Here is a 6,891-nt window from a genome sequence, read left to right as displayed (position 1 = left end):
ACTAAAAGAGGAGAGTTTTAGATTGGGTATTAGGAAGAAATTCCTCCCTGTGAGGGTGCTGAGGCCCTGGCACAGGTTGCCCAGAGAAGCTGTGGCTGCTCCATCCCTGGAAATGTTCATGGCCAGTCTTGGAGCAACCTGGGATAGTGGAAGGTGTCCCTGTCCATGGCAGGAGGTTTGGAACTGGATGATCTTGAAGTGTCCTTTCAATCCAAACCACTCAAGTACCTAAGTCAAATCATGCTGTAAATGCACAAATCCTCATGGATTTGGGAATTCTCTTTTGTATTGTTCCTGCTCTCTCGTCTTGTTCCACAAGGACATGAATCCTTCCCCACTGCTGCCTCCATTTCAGTGCTATGGGTACGTGTGAAGATTAAGAATTTTCCTTTGAAAAATGTCCTGGAGATATGAAAATAAAGCCAAGGTTTACTTCAAATATATAAACATTCACTCAAAGAGCATTGGAACAGATTCCCAAGGGAAGGATTGGAGTCACCATCCCTGGAAGTGTTTAAAAAAATGAGCAGATGTGGCATTTGTGGGTATGGTTTAGTGAATGTGGTGGTATTGGATGGAAGGTTGGACTTGATAATCTTGGAGGTCTTTTCCAATCTTCACGGTTCTGTAATTTAAAGAGCACAATTTCCCCACTCACAACTTTAATGTGTTTACACAAGATAAATATCGCAGCAGTGTTTCCATTATATTTGATTAGGGTTTTTTTCTTTTTTTTCTTTAATGTAATCAAAACTCCATTTGTAATTTTGAAGCATGCTATTAACTATGGCAGCCATAAAAACCTTTTATTTGTGTAAGGCCTGGGTAAACATTTTGTGGTGCTCAGGAGCACAGCAGGTTTGTCTCTTTGGGGAGCATCCAAATAAGTCACATCTCTAATGTCACTACAAAACTTAAATTCTGCAAACTGAATGGTTTTAAAGTTTTTCCAAGGAAGATAACAGTAAAAGTGGTTGTCATTTAAATTGACTGCAGGCTGGAGGAAACCCCCAGGAGCAAAACTGCAGTCTGGGGAAGCTGGAGATGGTTCATTTACTGCCCTGTTCCTTTGGTAAATTGGCTTTTCAACCATGGTGGTTATAGGAAGAAAAGAAATCTTTTGCAAAAACAGAATCTTGGGATGATTTGGGTTGGAAGGGACCTTAAAAATCATCTTGTTCCACACCCTACCATAGGCAGGGACACCTTCCACTATCCCTGGTTGCTCCAAGCCCTGTCCAACCTGGGACAGCCACAGCTTCTCTAGGCAACCTGTGCCAGGGCCTCAGGACCAAGAATTCCTTCCTAATATCTAATCTAAACCCACCCTCTTTCAGTTCAAAACCATTCTCCCTTTTCCTGTCACTCCATCTCTCATCCAAAGTCCCTCTCCAGCTCTCCTGGAGCCCCCTTAGGCACTGAAATGAGCTCTGAAGTTTCCCTGGAATTTTCCCTTCTCCAGGCAAACAGTCCCAAATTTCTCAGTATATCAGCAGAGGTTTGGCTGGTTGAGACAATGCAAAAACTAAAAAAGTAAAATCTGGATTATTAAAAGGAGGAGCAAGAGTCACTCCCCGAGTGACAAACCTGAGTAATTCAGTTGTCATTGTCTCCTGTACAAAGATTCCATCCACCACTGTTACTCAAAAACTGTTTGTGGGGAGAGGAAAATTTGCATTCCTGTATCTATTTGCTATTTACTGAGGAGAAAAAATCCCATTTATGGATGGGGTTTTTTCACTGCCCAGAGCTTGGTGTTCATTATCATGAAACAGGGGAAGAAAGAAGGCAAATGGAGCTTTGCCTGCTCTATTTTGGGTTTTCACTTGGGGCTGGATGAATAACTCTAGATGTGGGATAAAATATCGAGTGTGAGAAGCCTTTTGTTCCCATACACCCTGCAGGAAGTCACACAATATTCCCTATTTGCAAACAAGGAGTAACAACTTGATGAAGCTCCCTAAAAAGCGTGTTTGCTTTTGCACACCCCCAAGGAAAAGGGATATTAGCTATGACTCCAAACAAACTGTAAGAAATAATAATTTTTCAGGGGCGGAAAAGACCTTTTTTCATCCAGGTTTTCATGCAAAGAGTTTGTATTTGTCAGAAGTCTTCAAGTTTTAATTAAAACCAGGAAAGCCTTAGAAATGGATTTGAAAGATTTTTGAAAAGAGAATTTTCATGTTTTGAAGGTGAGCAGTTTTTATTTTTTAGCAGATTTATCCAAAAAACTACTTTGTTTTTCCAACATCTGAAGGCATTCTGTGTGAGATATGTAAAGTGTTGTGGAAGGAAGGTTTTTTGATGGAAAGCCAGGAATCATGTATAAAGAAATACTAAAGAAGGATTGAGTTCTTTCCAAATAAGATTAATTCAGATTTCTTTTCTCTTTTTTTTTTTTTTTTATTCTGAATCCTTTTGATACGGGGAAACCTCCAGAAATATAAACTGGATTTACATATTCCCTCTTCTGTGTGTTTTCAAAAGTGAAATCTGGCTGACAAGCATTAAAAGTGACAAATTAGTAAAGAAAATAAACCAATGTTCTTTCCACCCTCTATAAATAAATCCCTGGGATATGGAACAGAAATCTGTGAAATCACTTGCTGTAAATGTAAGTTCAGGGCAGCGAACATAAAGGAAAATTTAGATTTTTATTTCATCCAGCATATGCACAAAGAGAGATCTCCATGGCAAAATATCCATGCTAAGCAAATCCAGCCTGAGCTGGAATTCACCTTTAATGTGGTGACAGCCCAACAAATGTCAAAATGCAGCAGAAACAGAAACAAAATGAATCCCTGGGACACCAGATTTTCCCAAATCCTCTTCTTTTACAGATTAATATGTTAATTATATCATGAGAAGCATGACAGCAGTGATTAATATCTCTACAAGGAATGTGCCCTGACAGCCAAATCATGATTCCCCATCCCTGGAAGTGTCCAAGGCCAGGTCAGATGAAGCTTGGAGCGACCTGGAAGATGTCCCTGCCTGTGGCAGAGGGGTAGAATAAGATGATCTTGAAAGGGTTTGCACCCAATGCAAACCATTCTATGATTTTCCCATGTATCAATTGCTAATTCCACCAAATTTATGGGAAGGAGTTGAATTCAGAGCTCCACAAAACCCAAGAGTTGGTTCTTCCCTGTGTGGTACAAGTCAGGAACTACCTTGAAACAGCTGGTGCTGCTGCCCAGGGAGCCGTTCATCCAACTGGAGTGGGGAATTCAGGAAGAATTTCTGCATGGAAAGGGTGGTCCAGCATTGGAAGGGGCTGCCCAGGGAGGTGCTGGGGTCCCCATCCCTGAAGGTGTCCAAGGAACCACTGGGGACAAGGTGGGGATCGGTCACAGCTTGGACTTGATGACCTTGGAGGTCTTCTCCAACCTCAGTGGTTCTGGGATTCTCTCAATTGGGCTTCTGATGGCTGGAACATCAAAATTCCCTAGAGCCAGCTCCAAGAAAAACTCATGGATTTGATTGAGACAGAGCCCACAGGACACGCAAGACGAGGTGGGAAAAAGCCAAAGGTTTTCTTTTTCTCACAGAACTTTTCGGTGCTGACACTTTCTCCAGATGAAATATAAAACTTTGAGGGACTTGTTAGAAGACTGAAAAATGTCAAGTGATGGTTTGGGATTGGAGTGAAAGGGAAGGAGGGGATATTTGATTTGTTCATTAAAAAAAGACAAATCCCCTGAAAGGAGACATTTCTCATGGAAATATCACTCCTTTGAAACCAGACGAAAAGGCTTTTTTGTCTGAGATAGAGATTGAGATCAGTCTGAAACTGGGGTTGAACTGTGAATCCAAGACCTGCCTGAGCCACTGGAGGTTCACTGACTCACCTGGCACCCAGGAGAAATCCCATAATTTCTGGATCAGGCTCTGAGCAGTCTGATTTAGTGGAATTGTACAATTTTAAGGTCCCTTCCAACCCTTCTATAATTCTATACTTCCCTGTTTTCACGTGATGTTTATCACACGAGTCTGTGGTTGAGAGGAGCTGCAGTTTCTCTCTTTCTTACGTGTCCAGAGTGGAGTTTACCCAGCTTTGCTGGCCAAAAACAAGCAAAAAAACCCCCATTATCCTCCTTTCTCACCCCAGAAAAAACCCATTTTCCAGATGGTTATAATATCATTCCTGAATTTTCTCCATGCCCCATAAGCTCTGAAAACGCAAAGGATCCTCAGGAAAGCAGCCCTGGTGCACTTTTGTGGGAAGAAAAGGAAGAGGAAAAGGTATTTAAAAATGACAGCAGAGCTCTGGGGGAAGGGAGGTCTTGAAAGGACAAGAACGGATTCCTCTTCTCGGTCCTAATTAGGATCTGAGATATCTCTGTGGGTTAATGAAGAGCAGACATGTTGAAATGTCAGTTATGTACGCGGCAATTTAATAATCTCTTTCTGGAGAGAGTTATTATGGGATATTAATGGCCAGTGTCTCAAAATCACAATGCAAAATGAACCCTGGCATTGAAACTGAAGAGTGAGAAGGAGTTTCTTTTAATGGATTAAACATGTATTTAATACCTAAACAGGCCAGAAAAAGAAAAATTCAGGAAGAAACAATTGGAAAAGAGTGAATAATTAATAATAATAAGCACAAACCATCATCCCAGGAACCACCAGAGCAGCAACATCCTTTTCTCTAATGCATTTTGTCTAATAACATTTGCCCCTTCTCTTTTTGAAGATCAGTTAATTGAACTTAGACCTTAATTTAGTTGGTTTTGACTCTTTAATCACCTCCTTCCATGTGCTGAAAGTGCAGCTTTGCTTTCTGGAAGGGTTCCCTTTGAGGTGCTGTGTTTAATACTCTGAAATGCCCTGGGCTAATCAGAATCACTGTTTTGGACCACGTTTTTGGTTCCATCAGGGTTATTTTATCCGTCCCTTAGGCAGCAAAAAATCCTTCCTGTGAGGGTGGTGAGGCCCTGGCACAGGGTGCCCCAAGAAGCTGTGGCTGCTCCATCCCTGGAAATGTCCAAGGCCAGGTTGGACACGGCTTGGAGAAACCTGGGATGGTGGAAGCTGTCCCTGCCTATGGCAGGAGGTGGAACACGATGATCTTTAAGGTCCATTTCAACCCAAGCTTTTCTGTGATTCCATGATGTCTGGAAAATTAGAGGTAAGTAGAAGCAACTAAAAAAATTGTCAAGTTCCCAAACAACAATCATTTTGTGTTTCTCATTTTCTTAAAATCTGGCAGCTGGGGAAGCAGCATTCCCTCTATATTACCCTCAGAGATTTAAGAATAAGCTTATTTATGGTTTGGGGTTCCTTTTTTTACCAACAGTGAAAAAAAATCATTCAGGGGCTATAATTCCTTGTACACTGAGTTTATTCCAAAGAAAAATTTAAGATGAATTCCTCAGTTTGGATGGCCCTCTGTTCATATCCTTCTGTTCCACTCTGCTGGGGGATATCTGTGCCAACATTCCTTGCACCATGGCAATTTCCTGCTCTGGGAATTCCTTGAAATGACCTAGAATGGTGCAACATTACTAATCCCATTGCCCTCATCCCACAGAACGAGAGAGACACCTGCAAGCAGGTGGGATTCCCTGTTTGCTGTAGCGTTTATTAGCTGGCACCGTTCATGGGCTGTCTGTATTTAATTCCGCACATTCTGCTTCGATTCACTGGCATCAAATACAGATCATAAAGCATCAAGGCTCCAAGAGAAATAGAGAAATAGAGAATTCTGCAAAAAGTCACCCTCATGTGGCTTTTTTTTGGGGTTTTCTGGGTGCCCTGGGTGCTGTGAAAACATCAAAATGATGTAGAGTTGGTAAAGCAGAATATTTTGGGGTGCAACTCTTGCCACGGTCATGTTTGAAGATGCTGAGCAGGCAGCCAAAAGTGTCACTCATTGCAGCACCCCAGCAGTACCAGTGACACACAAAGAAGAGCAAACAGAATTGGGATCACTAAAAATAGAGCTCTCCTGCCATAAATTCCAGATTTATTTCCTTTGTAGGAAGGACAGAGCAAGGCTCTGAAAGCGCCATCCTTCTTGATCTTCTGTGCAAAGCAACCAGGGGGATATTTTTGTTTGGTTTGATGTTTGTTTTGGGTAAAAATAAACTGGAATGGGAACACTGCTGCTTGTTCTGACAGCAGGCATAGTTAGAAAGATACAGGAAGATGAGAGCACAAGGAACAGCTCCTTTTTTGGGCATCTTAAATCCCGTTGTCTGTCGTGGTAATTGTTCTCAGAAATGGTCTTTTGGTGTCAAAATAAAGTAGTTTGGCCTCAAAAGGAAGCCCTCATTGAGACCAATTTCCACAGAACATGACAAGTGAGGCCCAGGCCCAGGTTGCCCAGAGAAGCTGTCGATGTCCCATCCCTGGAAATGTCCAAGGTCAAGGTGGATGTGATTTGGAGAACCTAAATGTTGGAGAAGGTGCTGAAAGACGTCCCAGCCCACAGCAGGGGGTTGTGATGTGATGATCTTTAAGGTCCTTTCCAAACTAAATAAATTCTGTTCTCAGCGCTTCTCAAGGCTCTTTTTCAATTCCCACAGCCCTGACACAAGCACTGATTTTTGCTTTTTTGCCAAGTTGTTTTGAAGATGGGATACTGAGGATTCAGGGGAGGCTTCTCCATGCTAACAGATTCTCCAAGTGGCAGATTCCCAAAACAAGGAGACACAGCTCAGTGACCTCCGGGCTCCTGGGCTCAACTGGTTTTGGAGAGTTTGGTCTTGAATTCCCCTGCCCAGCCCGATGCTGCTTTTTAAAGAATTCCGTTTGGAGATTTAAAATGTGTGAGGAGCTGAGAAGCAAAACAAGTGTTTAGAACCAGAAATCAGCAAAAATAGTGTTTAGAACTTGCCAGAAGATTCAAAAATCACAGTGTGGGAAGAAGAGAGAGAAGGGAGG

The sequence above is a fragment of the Parus major genome, chromosome 2 (assembly GCF_001522545.3).
Source record: "Parus major isolate Abel chromosome 2, Parus_major1.1, whole genome shotgun sequence".
Taxonomy (NCBI): domain Eukaryota; kingdom Metazoa; phylum Chordata; class Aves; order Passeriformes; family Paridae; genus Parus; species Parus major.
This window is presented reverse-complemented; position numbering follows the sequence as displayed.